The sequence below is a fragment of the Populus nigra genome, chromosome 1 (assembly GCF_951802175.1).
Source record: "Populus nigra chromosome 1, ddPopNigr1.1, whole genome shotgun sequence".
Lineage (NCBI taxonomy): Eukaryota > Viridiplantae > Streptophyta > Magnoliopsida > Malpighiales > Salicaceae > Populus > Populus nigra.
The window spans coordinates 11,307,029-11,325,197 of NC_084852.1; the positions used below are offsets into that span (position 1 = coordinate 11,307,029).

General features: G+C 31.0%; 1 pseudogene; it reads left to right on the plus strand.

Annotated features, from left to right (window-relative positions):
• Positions 1-548: 548 nt before the first annotated feature.
• LOC133681231 (small nucleolar RNA R71) lies at positions 549-659 on the plus strand (annotated as a pseudogene).
• Positions 660-18,169: the final 17,510 nt, after the last annotated feature.

Genomic DNA, 18,169 nt, shown 5'->3' on the forward strand with positions numbered 1-18,169 from the left:
GAAATGGTGGCTGTGAAGTTTGTGCATTATTGTTACCACTCTTCCAACTGAAATTTGGGTGATTTCTCCAACCAGGGTTGTACGTTTGTGAGTATGGGTTATGACTTGGCCTTTGGAAACTATTTAAAGCATTGGCTTGTTCATGGAGACATTCCTTAAAAGAAGGCAAAGTTGGACAATCATTGGTTGAGTGTTCATTAGTTTCACAAATTTGACACACAATTTCTTGAACAGATTTTATTTGACCACTCTTTTTTAATTCTAGTGCCTCAACTTTTCTAGCTAAAGATGCAAATTTGGCTTGGAGGTCATGATCTTCCCTAAGGTTGTACATGCCTCCATTAGATGTATGAGGTTGAGTTTTACCTGGTGCCTCACACGTACCTGTGGTGTCCCAATTTTGAGCATTTTCAGCTAGCAAGTCTAGGTACTCCATTGCTTCATCAGGGTCTTTATCTTCAAAAGTTCCATTGCACATCAATTCCACCATTTGCCTATCTTTAGGTGTTAACCCTTCATAAAATTGTGAGACCAATCTCCATGTTTCAAAACCATGATGAGGACAGGTATTAAGCAAGTCTTTATATCTATCCCAACACTTGTAAAATGTTTCTCCTGGTTTTTGAGTGAAAGTGGTGATTTGTCTTTTGAAAGAGTTTGTTCTGTGAGACGGAAAAAACTTCTTTAAAAATTGTTGTTGCATTTCATCCCAAGCACGAATGGATCCTGACCTAATATTTTGTAGCCATGTTTTAGCTTTATCTTTTAATGAAAAAGGAAAAAGCTTTAATCTGATGGTGTTCATGCTACAATTTAAGTCATTATAGGTGTTACAAACTTCTTCAAATTCTCTTAAATGCAAATATGGATTTTCTAATTCTAAGCCATGAAAAGTGGGTAAAAGTTGAATAATACCTGGCTTAAAATTAAAATGAGAAGCATCAGGAGGAAAAACTATACATGATGGTGCACTTGTTCTTGTTGGATTCATGTGATCTCTAAGTGTTCTCACATGATTATTCTCATTATTCTCATTATGAATTGACTGGTTATCTTCTTCGGCCATGTTTTCTAAAGAAATTGAGGATTTCCTAGAAAGTCTACCACTTAATGTACGTGTCCAAACTCTCATGCAAGTGCAAAAGAAAAGAAAAAGAAAAGGAACAAAATTAGAAAAACAAATAAAAGTAAAAAAAAACAAAAGAAATATAAAAGAAATATAAAATTTATACAATACTTACCTCCCCGGCAACGGCGCCAAAAACTTGTCACGACCAAAAGATTGATGTCTTATCCCAAGTGCAGGAGTGTCAAAGTAATAAATAACCCGGCAAGACCGGGGTCGAACCACAGAGAGGTTAATTGTATAAATTATAAATAACAATACAACAACAACAACAACAACAACAACAACAATAACAATAATAGTAATAATAGTAATAATAATAATAATAATAATACTCAGTACGTGGCGTTGTTATACCTGAGAATGATCTAAAAGATCGGGTCACAGGTTTCCAGCCTATATACTGATTTTATGAAAAGATCAAAGAGATATATTATATAATATAAACAGATTTCTGATGCGAATGAACAAGGCAAGACCAACAATGTCAGGATCCTTGATCAAACACAGAGCATACTTAACGTACATAACATATAACAAGAATGTAAATAATAATAATAGTAGTAGTAGTAGTAGTAGTAGTAATAAAAAGAAGAAGAGGAAGAAATTAATGTGAACTTTGAGATGGAAGATTAATGTAAGGATTAAACAATGATAAAAACAAATGTCAAGGTTAGAGGATTCACTAATGGTATTTCAAATAAATATAATATAAACTCTTTTTATTACTCAACTAGAAACCACACACAAAGGAGGTTCTAATCGGATGATTTATCATTAATGGCTCATTATAAAGTATTAACATGATCATATTAATTATCTTGTCTAAGTAACACCATACTTATAAATATCATCAGGCATTCATGTTGCTAGCTTATGTTAACAACAAATCAAGTTCCTATCATAACAACGATGTCGGCCGAAAACTATGAAGGATCAAGCATTCGATGTACCAAGTGTTATACAACATAAATCTAGATTAATCATTTAACAAGCAAGGTATTAAGAATTAGTAAGATAAAAAGATAAGACATGCTAATAACAATTTATCTTGGATATAAACATTAAAGTCCATGTTGAGTTTATATTATACCTTATTCTAACACCATTAGTAAAACCTTTTCACCTTGACATAATTAACTTAGCTAAACATAATGAAGAAGAAAAACATAAATAAACAAGATAAGAACATGATTATGATATAAGTTAACTAAGTATATGAAAGGAAATGAAAAAGCATAAACAAGAGATTAATATAACATGAAAGAAAACTTGAACATTACAAAGATATAAAGAGAGAAAGCAAGAAGATGATTTTGATCTGAAAAATAATATGACTAAATACATGGCAAATGCCTCCTTTTATAGGCTAAGATTCAGAACTATTGATTGGTAGGCAACCATTGATTTGGTGGCTGGTTTTTGACATTGTTGGCTGCTGGTTCTTGATATTGTTGGCTGATTTTTGATATTGTTGGCTGCTGGTTCTTGATATTGTTGGCAGATTTTTGATATTGTTGGCTGGCCAAAACGTCATTGCTAACATCAGAATTTGAGCCCTTTGTTTCATGAAATCTATGGGAAATTGTCTCAGCTTTCCAGCAAAAAAAACCAGAGCTCATTTGGACTTCTAGAACTCAAGATATGAGCTGAAAACCGAACAGTGTTTGAGTTGCAGGACAGGTTCCGACTTCTCCGTTGTTGCTAAGATTTGAACTTGAAAACGGCAGAATTGAGTCTTGGACCCTTCATGAAAGTTTTAGGTCTATGTCTTATCTTTCCATCCATATAAAGTGGACCTAAATCCGAGTTCTACAACTCCAGTTATGATCAAATAACCGAATGGTGTCCCAGTTTGGAATTGAACCAGCATCTCTTCTCCTAGCCTAGTCCTCCTTTTGTCTCTTCACTTTCAATAGTTAATCACATCAATCAATCCTTTGAATTATGAGATATACCTGCATTCAAAACAAGCATTTACCATAAATTAAAGATATATTATATTATTAGATTTGTTATTATAAAACATGCTTTAGTTAGGGAATTTAACGATACTTTAGTGCAATACGATGATATAAAGCCTTAATGAGAATGCACTTTTAAGTACTAATCACTCATATGCACATGTTAGCCCCGACAATGGGCCTAGGTTGGGTTCATTGTAAAATAACTTTTTAGGCCATAAAAAAATATTTTTTTCCCAACTTAAATTTGAGCTTATGTTTGGTCTATGATGCAACCATATTATTCAATAGTTTCACCCACATTTAACTAGCGTTTTGCCTATGTTTTTTATATAAAATACCTTGATATTCTTTGTTTTATGTTTTGAAGGCACTTTTGGATGAAAGATGCAGAAAGGAGTAAATTGGAGATAATTGGTAGATTTGACCTTCAGTCAATGTTTTGTGCAGAGCGTGAGCTCTAGAGGTTGAAATGAAGTGATTCCAGTGGAATTAAAAAGATAACATCCATACCTTTTTGGACATATAAGGTAAGAAAATAAAATAAGGAAGAGCATGGAAATCGCAGCCTTCAAAGTCAAATCTCGCAATCTGCCAGTGTTGACTTTCGGCCATTCCAACTTGAATATCTGGAGCTACAGAAGTCCAATTGATGAAAACTTAATTTTTTTGGATTCATGACTCAAATTTCTATAAACACGCCAAATGTCAGCAAAAAAAAATTTCATATGAGGGAGATATGATTTTTCAAAGATGAGAATTCTGCCAGCAAACAGGTTTCGTGAAGAAACGAGTCCAAATTACATTCTGAAGCATCTAAACTGATATCCAAGTTTTTATTTCAGCAATTTAAATCCTCTAAGTCAAAGCTTGAAGATTTCATGCAAGGCTATTTCTCCTTTTTTAGGAAAATAGTTATTGAAGTACTTAAATGTAAACAGTCTACTTAATGGAGGACTATTTTGTAAAATAGAGACCTAGGGTTTCCTAGGATATAAAAAGAGAAGAGAAGGGGGGGCAGCCAGCCAAGAAGAAAAAAATGCCCCCTTCCTCTAAGAAACCCTAAATTATGCATTCTTCCTTCTTTTTGATTAGTTGTTCAACAAACATGCAAAGCTAAACACTTTTTCTTGGTTGCAAGGACATGGAAACCTTCGGATTTCAAGAACTGTGAGATTTAGTTTACCTTTTTTTTTCAGTTTATATGATGAATATGTTTGTTCTCTTATGCTTATTTTTCCTATGATTGTTTATTTTAATTGCTAGAGCGGACTCTAAGTTATTATTGTAGACAATCTATTGCTAAGTTTGATATCAAAACCAGAGTTGTGGTATATGAACTTGTGAAGCAACTGAGTTTAATAATTGTGGCGGATCTACGTTATTAATCTTAGGGAGAACATTCAATCAAATCAAACATAGACTGCGGACAGTTATGTTTTCTTGATTAATCAACTTATCTAGTTCTTAAGGCTGCCATTGAATTAAATTACTAGTTTGGACACTGTGGTTGTTTGATGGTTAGGGTTAGTTATACGGCGGATCCGTTAACTAACCAATGTTAAGAAGAGATAAATATTCAGAATATAAATTGATGTTTCGTTTTCATGATCAATTCTGATTTCTGTAGGTGGATGTGTGCTTGTGACTAAGGTTTGTTCTCTTGATAATTTTCTGATTTTATTAAATTTTGTTTGATGATTTTCTGTTTTCTTTTGCTTTAGACTAGATAACGTCCAAACCCCCCCAAATTGCATATCATCTAGCATAAAAATCTGACTTAAATCTTCCTCTTGGGATCAATCCCTTGCTTGCTCTATACTATCTTGTGTGTTGTGATTGAAGCTAAGGTAATTAATTTGTGCAACCGCGACATCACAACAGTCTATGAAGAACTATTTCTTAAAATCCATTATTTTTTCTAACCCATGAAAATAATAACCTGAATAGTTTTTCCAATATTTTTTCAACAGAACCTGAACAAGTTTTTTAAACTAAAAAAATATTTGTTTTATGACCATAATATTCAGGTATTATTATTGATTTATGATGGTTAATAAAAGTTGTTGATGTAAAAATTAATTATGGTTAATAACATAATTAATTTTTCAACTTTTTATCTTTCAAAATCAGCTATAAAAAGAGGGTGAATGAAGAGTCAAAGAGAATTGTATGATTTTACATACTCTTCTTTACCTTAAATTTAATGTATTTCCCTTCTTTTTTAAGCTTTTATATCTCCAAAATCTAAAGCTTATGTTTATTTTGTTGAGAGTTTATTGAGTTCATCTAGTTTGATTCAAATACCTTGTTTAGAAGTGCATCTAAACTAAGGTGTTGTTGTTGAAATCTTGGGTGACATAATGCAAACAACTTTTTCATTAAGAGAGAAGTAGTAAAGTGTTAAATATAATGAATTTATCATTGATAACAATAAAAACTTTATTATTTAAAGTGCTCCAGCAAGTATTTACATTTTTTTTATTTTAATTTAAACATGGATATATTTTTTAATTAGTGCGCATATTAGGACTTTATTTTGATATTAATTATAAGTTGATGTATGTTTAGTATGCATGCTAGAATCTTTATATATGTTTTTTGTTTGTGTTGATAACATGTATGTGTATATATATATGCTAGAATCTTTATATTTTTGTTATGATAAACTAAACAATCTAACCTATGATTATTTTTATGACCCCTCCAATACAATCTTAATACTTTATGCTTAACATGTTTTTTGTGTTTTTTGTTTAGTATGTTCTTGTGTTTATGCTATCATGTGTGGTTGTTTTATACTTGTTATTTGTTTTAACTAGTCTTAAGAGAGAGAAAATATCATATACTTTGATACATCTTAAACTTATTTTAGAACAAATATTTTAAAAAGATTATTTGTTTAAAAAAATTAGCAATTCATTTTTAATCTTTATAGTTTATAATTTTATCTAGTTTGCTATATTCATGCAATTATTTGAATCTCTATGATTTGTTACATGGTATATAATTTTATGAACTAGGCTTTTATAAACCATGTTTATATCTTTGTTTAGTTTATACATGTTACTTGCAAACTTGTTTATATGATTATGAATTTTGTCAATCTTTTTAAGCATATTAGTTTGACATAAAGCATGTTTAATTTGAACTAAAATAAACAAAAGTGTTTATTTTTTATCTTGCTTAGTTTTTTTAAAGTTACTTTATTACAATTTTGTTTTATATTACTTGGTTATTGTGGAGCCAAAATATTTATTTATTAATATTATTGGTTATTTCTTTACAAAGAAAATTATATTGATCATGGCATCATCTCGAGTATTAGTTGTTCTAACCAATGTTGCTTCTATTTCGGTAGTGAGGATTACCATCACCTCTTATGATGTTTGGCAAGAAACCTACCAATATTGCTTTAGCACCTACTGCTTTAATAATGAGGTTTCTACCATTATATTTTATGGTGAATGGTAAGAAGCCCAAAAGGTTTAATGAATTAAATTTTAAAGAAGTGCCAAAACAATCAAATGATGAATCTGATCCCACTTTTATGACAGTTGTGGATACTTGGACTCATAGTGATTTCATGTGACAAAACTACATCCTAAATGGATTGCATTTTGGAAAGATTTAGACAAAAAATTCAAAGCTAAAGATGTCAGTATGAAAAGGTTCATAGTCAGCAAAGAGTAATAAATTTATACTCTTTAAAAATAACATCAAAGTTATCTAGTCAAATTTTTTCATATATACAACACTATTCATGTATACATTATTGTTTACATATAAGAAAAGTTAATGTGGTGAGTATATACGGTCTAAGAAGTTTTGTCTAAAGAGATTAAGTTTTAAGCGAGATCATTTATGACCCCTCCAATCTTTTATAGGAACTTACATAATAAAAGTATTATTCATATGATATTATTTTCATATACGATGCAGTTCAAATGTAAAATGATGATAATTGAACAAATCATAATGACCAAAATAGGGTTCAGAAAAGTAACCCAAGAAAAGAAATGACTAGTGAAGTCAATATCAACGAGGTTGATCACCTCACTGAAAAAGTTTCAGAAATGAACATGTTTATTGTTGTTTCCAAAGTCAACATGATTTAAAAAATCCTGAGCATTGATGGGTAACAACAAGAAATGTATTTGCCGAGAAAATGATATTCTTCACTTATACAGAAATGGATAGTGAATATTTATACATAGATAATTCATCAACCTCCAAGGTATTAAGTGTTGAGAAGGTCATTTTAAAGATACTTTTGGAAAAAAAATCCCTCAATAATGTGATTCAAGATTGAAATTGAACTTAATGTTTGGATCATAGTTGAGTAAAAATAGTTTTAAGTTAATCTTCAAGAGTGATAAATTTGAACTCTCTTAAAAAAATAATGTTTATAAGAGAGGGGTATCTTAGTGATGACCTCTTTAAAATGAATATAATAGCCACTAAAACCATAGATGAGAAGAAGAGTAATGATACATCTTTTTCTTACCTACTTGAGTCTTGTGACTTGTGGCATGACAAGCAAAGTCATATGAATTATAATTTTATACGAAGGTTAATAAATCTTGATTTATTACCAAGTATGATTTATAACATTTTTATTTTAATGTTGAGGAACTTAAAACTAAGAAAATTCTTCTTTCCAATTGGAGTAAGGATGAACTTTATTTTTTTCACTAAAACATCTACTATATGTGTTCTTCAAGCTCTCCTAACTACTTGTGTTTCTCCTTAAAACTTGGCATCAAAGACTTGGTCATCCTAATAGTAAAAAATGTTTGAAGTTTAGCATCTCGAGGTTAGTTTTATTATTCTTCTTACCCATTAGACAACTCATTTGGATTGTCTTTGGATCTCACAAGTTATAGAACTTATGCTACTTGATCTTATCCACTTTTAACACCATGAAAAATCAAGAAAAGAAAAAAAATAGAAAAAGAAAATCTAAAATACAAGAGGATATACATGAAGAAAGCTTAGAAGATTGCCTAGGTTGGTGGTGAAGAATCAAAATGACAAGTGGAAAAGTTGGAGGACCAAAATGTATAAGATTGGCAAAATTAGCAACCTTATTCTGATTGACAAAGGGCCTCATTGGTGAAACTATTTTTATTTGAGGTAAAGAAATACAAATTTGGATAGGTAAAGACTTAATTGGAATTTTGAAAGGCTTAATTAATCTTATTGAAGACTTAATTACAATGACAATTAGTTTTTGAAGTCACTTTGGGTGTTAAATGGAATAAATTAAAGTCTTGGGACTTGATTGGTTTTTAAGAGGTTTAATTGGATGAATCAGGGGCTTAATTGTAAGAATATTGAAGTTTGAAAGGCAATTAAGGACTTGATTAAAGAAATTCAAAATCCAAAACCAAACTGAAAAAAGGTGCGTGATTGTAGGGGTTAAAATTGACCAAATCAAGGGCCAAATTGAAGAAAATTCAAATTTTGATGGTTAATTAATGGTTTAAGTGCACAAATTAAAAAACAATGACTCAGATGAAAATGGCACTGAACTTTGAGGATGATGATTGAGTTTGACAGGAGTGAAATTGCATGAAATTAAGAGTTTAGGAGTCAATTACGGGTGCAATTAAAAGCAATTGAAATAATAGGGACTGAAGTGAAATTTATCAAATCCCAAATTAAAGCCCTAATTTCTAGGGTTTAACCTGGACGATGTGTCGTTTGGTCACTGTTTGGTTTCTTTTTGACAGGTTTGGCTGATTGAGTAAACACCTTTAAGAGAATAAATATGGTGTCTCCGACCACCTTTAAGGCTATAACTACCACCATTCAATTAAGAAGCAACCCCTCTACAAAGATCAACTACTCATATCAAACGTTTACATCCTATTTTCTTCAATGAACTCAACAACATCTTTTCTCTTATCAGTCATCATTGCTTTTTTGGGTTCTCGATTGATTGAGTTGGCATTCAAATGAATGAATTTGGAGCTACAAACCTTCAAATTAAGCAAGAATGGATCCAATCAAAAGGTATGCTTCGCTTCTACCAAGTTCAGGTGGTTTCTGATGACATTTACATCGAAGTTGCTTCGATGAATCCTTGAAATTAGCCAACTCAATCAGCCTTGACTGAAATACCCATTTATGCAAAGCCACTCAACTTTTTCTTCTGTTCACATTTAAAAATTCCCAAGGGTTCTTATCAAGGGTCATAAATCTTTCTTCTAAAATCAGAAGGTGGGGGATGCATGTCTTTGTCTTCAAGCAAAAAAAAACCGTCTAGGAAAATTTGTTACAAAACCACCATTCCAAAACCATTGAAAGACAGAATTTTCAACTGTTAATATTTGTCCAGAACTCTCTTATTTTAATCAAAGGGCTAAGCTTTGATCAATCTATGTTTGAATCCATCAAGTATCCTTATGAAATCCTATAAATACCCCTGGAAAATAAATAAAAAAGGAGAGAAAAAATATGGAGAAATACATTATAAAAAGAGCCTGGTGTGAAAGTTCAAGAGAATAACATAGAGGGTCTAACAAGCTTTGGGAGGAAAAGATAGTGAAAGGGATAAAGGAAAAGAAAAGAGAAGGAAAATAGCTTTCATAACCAACAAGCATGGAGAAGGTATAACCATGTAAAAGTTCAAAGATGGACTCCATATGGCCTGCCTATTCATGTTTTTTTAATGTTTAAACCGTTTTTTATGTTTGAGCTTATCTTGTATTTTTTTGGTTTGATTATGGTGTTGGAATAATCTGATGTTTTTTGGTAGAGTTTGTTTTGTTCTTGTTCTTGTTTTAAGCATGTTTTAGATTGCATAAGCTTTTGTTATGATAATTTATTTTAGTTTTGGTCAATAATGTGTTGGAGAGGTTTGCACTAAAGGCATGATTCTTGGTTTTGATGCTTCTTTGATTTTGTCTTTTTAGTCCAATAGCATGTTAATAATGTATATGAGGTATTTTGATTAGTATTTGACTCTGTTTTGTAATAAAATAGTAAGTTGTTTTTATTTGTGGGTTAGAGATTTTAGAAGTATGTTGATCAATTTGATGTCTTTTAGTGCAAGTTCATTATTCATACAAGTATGTTTTAACACATAGATGTTAAAGATGTCAAGTTTTGAATCCAAATAGCATGAATATAATTGTTTTTTTTAGCTTTGGTAGTGTTTAACTTAGAAAATTCATGCATGTTATTGATGATTTGATGTTATTTGTTAGTTTTTTTATATTCAAATATTCTTAATATTGGTAACGTGATTTATGAGGATTAAATGCAACATGTTTTAGATGCCTAAGAGGCTAGTTCAGAGTTTAAGCTGATAATTTATAGGTTGCTGGGTCAGTTTCTTCATTGAGAAAAATATTGTCTTAGCCTTATGATTTAGATCATCTTTGGTCCAATTCTTTGTACTAAACCATTCAGGCAACTTGACTAGTATGTAATCTAAGATTTATTTACATCAATAAAAAGTTTATAAGGGCTTTAATCCTAGAGTTTTGGTTTTAAATAAAAAATCAAAACTCGTTTTGACAAAATCGTGTTAATTCTTTGATAAACGAAGTGAATGAATGCTAGACTATGAATCCTTGCATGATTGCAAATAAAACTTTGCCCTTGATTGCATGAAAACTTGTTTTGATTGAAATTTATGTTTGTTGGGTTCTTGATAATGTTCTTCGTGTTCTTCATGATTTGAGTGTTTGATTTTTTGTTTGTGAAATTTTTTTATGTTTTGTGTTAATTTTCAACTTTGATTTTGTTTTAGTTTAAACCTTTGTTTTGGTTTAGTTTTTGGTTCAAGCCTTGGTTTTTGGCTCGGTTAATGGTTGAATCAGTGTTTTTGGGTTGACCCATTTGATTTTATTTTGGGTTAAGTACTTACAGCTTTATTTGTTTGGATAACTTTTTGTTAAATATTTTTTTGGTTCAATGGGGTGTTTGACAAATAATTTTGCTAAACATAACCTTACATAAATAATAATAATAATATAAAAAACCAAAAAATGAATTTTGCTTATTGCATATGGCTCAATCCTTACAAAAACAAATTGTATTTTATTTATAAGAAGGAGAGAAAATTGTTTTTTGAATTTTTTTAGAAATGTTTTGTTTTTTTTTTTTGTATTTTTGGAATTTACAAGTTTATAAAATTCATTAAGGATTTGACCAATATTTCAATATCCCTATAAATTTTAATTCGTGAAAATTAATGATCAATATTCTGGTATAAAAGTGGAACCTACCAATAGGCTAGCATTTAAGTTTCAGGAATTAGCTAACAAATTCTCAGAATTATTTTGAATATTCACTAATTTTAATTGGGAGTATTGTTTTCATTAGAATAAACAAGTTGTGGAAATCACTTTTTCCTTCCAAGACAAGTGAACCCTGTTAGGGCACCTACATAGATTCTTCATATAAGAGTTCACCTGGGCATACAAGCCCATAATAAATTTGAAATGTCAGATTTATTCATAAGCGTAAATCTTTGTTCTAAGCCATAGACAAACTATCAGTTAGGAACCCATTTACACCTTTAAACCACATCCAAACCACACAATGCAGCTTATCTCAAGTAAAATGTGCTAGGGGTGTTAGTACCTTCCCTGACCACAATAGATCCATTACTCTAGAATTTCATATAAGACCAGTTTACCCGGGTCTCCTAGTGACCCTGAACCAAATAACTAAGTGGCGACTTCTTAATCTTGACGCCATAATAACGCGCTCACATGTGTGACACTACTTCAGATTTCTTTTTTAGTCATACATGAGGCTACACTCTAATGATTTTTTTAAATGAATTTCACTATTTTATTATTTTTAAAGATGTATGTTTATTTAGTTCTATCTATGTTTATATAAATGTGAGTTCTTAAAATTTTTCTATAATTTTATAAACTTATTGAACATCAATTTGATACTAAAATCAAACTTGTCTTAATTAATTGGTGTAATGATTGTTGTTACACATTTTTTGGTCCCACGTGCAGGAGTTTATTTCATGATTGTTGAGGAATTGACAAAAGCAGAGAAGAAAGAAGTGTTTTTCGAACTTTGTTTCAGCTGTTTTCTGCTCTCTTTATTCTCCCTCTTTGATGCCGAAATCATGAGGTTTCTTAGGTTAATTAGGAGTCTTCATAATGTTAAATTTGTTCATTTTCTATCTGGTATTTAAGGTTGAATAAATCCATCAGAATTTGCACTAAAAAACTGATTTTGCTATTGTCATAATTCTGTTGTAATACCACTTTTGTTCCAACTTAGGTTTTGATTCTGACTTGATTTCGGGCAATATCCGACTATTTCAGCTATACGTTGTCATTCATGACATGTTAAAGAGTTGATTCGCACCTTTATTGGGTCCTAGGAACCGCTTTTCTTAGGACAAACTCTCAGTCATATGAGGATGCTTGGCATTGTCAGTTCCCGAATCAGATCAAAAAAACCTTTTTGACCAACCAGATAGCAACCAGATTCTGTTCTTCAAAATGATTTTATCTGACTTTGAATCCTTCATGAAAGTTGTAGTCCCGTACATGTAGATGAATTTGGGTTTTTGAATCGCCTGATTGCGATAGTAGAAGCTAAAGATATTCATGTTTGAATGTCTAATGTAAAAGCATAGAATCCTACCGAGAGAAGGATTCCAGCCCAAGTTTTTTTTGCAATTCTGTTCTTCAAAAAAATTTATTTAACCTTTAATCCTTCATGAAAGTTATAGTCATGTACGTATAGATGAATTTGAGTTTTTGAATGACATGATTTTGATATCAAAAGCTCAAGATATTCTCGTTTGAAGGTTAAGCATGAAAGTAAAAAATCTTGTTGCAAGAAGGGTTCTAACCCGAGTTCACAAGTCTGATTCGAGGGATTATAGGCCAGTTGGAAGGATTTTATTTTTTACCAAGGACTGAATTGAAAAGTGATAAAATAAGGGATTTAATTGAAGATGAAATTAGAAGGAAATGGGCTGGTTTTTAAGAAGTTGAAGAGGGGGATTGGATCATCAGAAAATGATAGGAATTCAACCACACCGGATAAGGAAATACAACTTTGCAGCATGGTACTGTTCATTTATGTTTTGAACAGTACCCCTCCCTATCTACAATTCTTTCTTTTTCTCTGCATAACTATTCTCTCTGGTTTCCATGATTCCCTCACCCGATTTTAGAGCTACAAATCACGTTTTTTTCTAGCTTTAATCTAAAGAAGACAGCAGCTTTTATGCCTCTTCTGTGCCAACAATAAAATGACATGAAAAGGGGGACCTCACCATCAACTAATGGCTGAGATTTTATCCCTAACACAGATGGCTGGGATGGTGTGTTTATGAGGAAAGTGATTATGAGAATCATTATAATATAAATCAGAATATTTTGGTTTCCTAATTGGTTTTATTTGATTGTAAATCAACCGAGATTTGCATCCTAGATTAGTGTAATGTTTGTTTCCTAAATACAGCTACATATAGACTATATATATGCCTCCTCTGTTGACCTAATGGAGGGAGAAGAAAGGGGGGGAGAGGCAGGCAATAGGAAGTAGAAAAACAAAAAAAAAAAAAAAAAGACAGAGAATAAGGGAGAACAGGGGAAGTTTTCTTTCATCTTTTCAACTGTGAAAATCTTTATAAGAACAAAGATACAGGGAAAAGAGAGGAAGTCAAACGCAAAGAGAAAGAGAAAAAGATTCAGACGTAGTCACCCCTAAACCTCCATCTTCAGCAAGCACCAGCACCAGGGGAACCCGAAGGTAGGGAGAAGTCGAGGACACAAGAAGAAGGCAGGACGAACACAGATAATGGAGAACTAAAAACCAGACCGCCAGCAGACCAGGTAAATCATTTCTCTCTTTTCTTAGTTTTGCATTTGCATTTAAAAGATTTGGCGTTGTGCGAAGGTAAATTAATTACCTTCGCACTGTGTAGTGCATGCATGTGTAATTCACGCATGCAACCTGCAATAGTGCCCAACCGAGTCACTGGTTTGGACTAGTGACCCGGCTAGGCCTACTGGGTTTAGCCCAGCCACATGGGCTGAGCTGGACCTAGCCCAAACAAAAGGAGTGAGATTGTTAGTTCTCGTGTATTTATTTTGTGGTTTGTATTTTTATATTGTAAAAATACAAATCTGGTATTAAAATACTCAGTTTTTTATGAAATTTTGCATATATATATAGACACACACACACACATCTAGAAAAAATATTTTCTTGTGTGTTGCATACGGCCAATGCTTTAACATATTTTGAACATTTCTCTTAAAAAAAAAACACAAGCATTCAAAGTTTAAAAGAAAATGTGTTTCAGCATGGATTTCTTAAACATAAAAATTATTTTCTTACATTTTGGATTTTATAACATGTTTGTAAATTCCAAAGGGTGTTGGCCAATATTCTAAAAATATAAAAATCTTATTTTAGGGAATTCATCTATGATTCACTGTTAATATTTGGATAAAGAAACCTCAAGTGGTTAATATCCAAAATATTTTTCTTGGAATAATAAGTCATTATCCTTTAATAATATAAGGACAAAGAAACCTATGAAAGGTAAATGTCTAAAATATTATTGAGGGTAATACAACTTATTCATTTTTAACATAAGGGTAGATTTATACCCAAAATATTATTTAGAACAATTTAATTGTACATCCTTGAAAGAAGCCTTAATTATAATTGGGGACATTTTAATTTTTGTTTCACGATTTATGAGTCATGAAAGTATGAAATACTAAAGTAAAAATGGGCTTTTAAAGCATCTTGAATTTCCTTAGATTTCTAATTTAATTTTTTTGTTTCTCTTCCTTGCGATTTACGAGTTGCGAACACTTGAAATACTAAGAAAAAAAATAAGCTTTTAAGCACATTGAATCTCCTTAGTTTTCTATCTTAGTTATCTCTTAATTTATAGGTTGTAAATTTATTTCAAATCAAACATAGATTTTAAGATATCTTCACCAGTCCTCCTTAGCACTCTATAAACATATTTAAAGGTATGATCCATATTGACTAAGGGTTATTTCTTTTAGACTTTGAACCCAAGTCCATTCATCATAGCAAATCTATCCCAGGAAAACTGGTTAGAGAACACCAACACCATAGCAATTATAAGGCAAACCAAACACCAAGCAGCTTACTTTAGGTAGGGCGCACTAGGGGTGTTAAAACATTCCCTTTACGCAACCAGTTCCTTGCCTTAAAATCTATGAAAGACTAGTTAGGTTTCCTAGTGACTATAATACTAGGTGACGACTCCTTTATTCATAAAACAAAAACCCTGAAATCAATCCCAGCTCCCGGGAAGGGTCGTCATGATGTCGTGCTCTCGCGAGGGTGCAACAATGATTATCAAAAATCAAATACCTATTGTAAAGAAATTAGAATTCATCACCTTTGAGTCTCTTATTTACCATTTTAAGAGTACGTTTATGTCAATCTTGGATAAGAAGTCTCCCTTTGAGTATCTATTTAATTTAAAATCAGATTATTCCTTCCTTAAAATCTTTCATTGTCTTTATTTTTTATGAATATATAATAGACATAAAATTAATTTTCATTCACTAAATGTGTTCTTACTAGTTATAATACCTCTTGTTTTGATTATAAATGTTTTAATATTTCTGCATGAAAGATTTATGTGGCTAGGCATTTCTATTTTTTTGAAACTATTTTCTCATTTACACATGTTGATTAGAAGTAAAGTGATTTTTTCTATTTTTTCATGTCCAATGATTACAACCCTTTTACTCCTTTCACAACCTACTTACCACAAACAACTTGTGACTGTAAGTCAACCTTTGCCAACATCTACCACAACACTTTCTAATCATTTACTTAATGATTATCGAACATTTGAGCTTTAGGTAAGTTTCTTGTCAAATAACTATCTCAACTTGTGTTAGCATCTACCACATCACTTCCTAATCCATTACTTGGTGATTACCAAGAACTTAAACTTCAAGTAAGTCTCTTTTCAAAGAGTCATCTCAATAAAAAAAGCTTAACCTATTTAGGTGAGATCTCAATGTATGATTTATATTATTATATAGTTAAGTAAAAGTCATTTAGGCTTTAAACTTGTACAAGTCCACCATTTTCTTATGCTGAATTTTAATTTGTTAGAATAAGAGGAATGACATTCAAACTTGTGATCATTTCGTAATCAATACTCTGATACGATGTCAAAGAACTATTTCAACCCAGAAGCTTAAGTTGTTCAGGTGGGGCTTCAAGATATAATTTATATCTTTTTCTAATATCTTTTTCATCTTTGATGATTATATAGGAGCATTATTTCTCTTTATCACCTTCTTGGGTTTATCTAAACATGGTTGGGTCTTTTATTTTTTTTAACTCTAAAGGTTTTAGACCCTACTCTAGCCTCTACCTCTCACTCGGGGCTTAATTTGATGGTGGACTTTAGCAGCTATATGATGTATTCTACTTCAGGTTTAGATCCTACTCCTTTCAATGGCTAGCCATTTGTTGCACCTACTATCAAGACTACTACTTTTACATTTCAATAATCCATTTGAATCAATGGCTTGGTACTTAGCTATATGTCTAAGTCAAAGCCTTCAATAGTGGTGGCCATTCATCCTAGAGTGTCAAGACACTAATTGCTCATTTTCTAGTCTTAATGACTAAGAAATTTAAAACAGGCTAGTTGCTTGATTAAGTGGTATGATGATACGATCAACGAACTAAATGCTTTATAAGAAAATGACACTTAGTCACTTTCCTTCTTCAGATAAGGTGAATATAGTTGGGTGTTTATTGATCAATCAAATATTTTTTAGATCAATTATGTTATTTGTTCTTCATTTCTATTTTTTTATGAAAAAACTTAGAAACTAAATCTTGAGTAGAGATATATAACAACCTCACAAATTCAAATAGAATGTAAGTATTGAATATTTCAATCCTTAAAAAATACATATTATTCTAAGAAATGTTAGGAAAATAAGTAAAAGGAAAAAAAGAAAAGTAAATAAATTAGTATGTAAAGGAAAGCTTGTAAATAAAACAGTAAAGAAAAAAAATGATAATGAAAGATATGTTGCAAGAAAGCTTTAAATAAATTATATATGTGGGGCTAGTCATCTTTCCCAATAATTAGATGACCTATTTTTATTTCTACAATATTAGAGTTTCACTTACGAATCTAGATCTAATCATATACAGATTGTTCATGTCAGATAAAGAGAGTACATGATGAATTCTAATACAAATTAAGTTCTAAATTATTACACATCTCCTTTTTCTAGTAACTACATGAATCCTAATTTATTCTACATATATCATTGTATTCCATTGATGACTTTTGCTTTGAATATAACTGAATTTTCTAGTCAATTATATGAATTTTTGTTACTATAATCGATTGCTTTCTAACTTGCTTGGTTGATTTGGACTCTTCTTGTAATTGGTTGATTTTACTGCTAATAATCAATTTTAGCCTTAATTTTCTTATTTGGTGATGAACAATCATTGTTCTTACATAATCGATATGTGGATGCATATTTTTTATATAAAATTACCCCCTCATATTCATATATTTCTAAACTAAATAAAGAAATATTCCCCATCATATAATGCTTGCATCGATCAAACAAACTAACCATTTATAATGTTGATAATAACCTTTGTTTACCTAAAAGTGTTGATCATGTTCCTAGTTTCTGTTGGACATGTCAACCAATCAATCATTTCAAACAAGTTTGATCTGGCTATGTTAATTGTGATGCTTAAGTTAGAACTGCAACATTATTTTTTAATTAATTCACCAATTTATTATAAAAAATCATCTAATTTTGTTTTAAAAAAATTAAAGCCTTTTCGAATTCCTCCATCTTTTTTCTGTAAAAACTCAAAAATTTCAAGAATAATACCTCATATTTCGTCAATGACCTCTTTTAGTAATCCATCCCAACTAAAATCAATATTTTTACTTTGTTTTTAAAATTACATAGATTGCATTCCTAATATTAATTCGAGAATAATAAGTGGTGTAAGATATGTCAGGGGAGTACCTGAGACCATACCAAAACAAAGTCACTCATAAAGAAAATAATCTTTT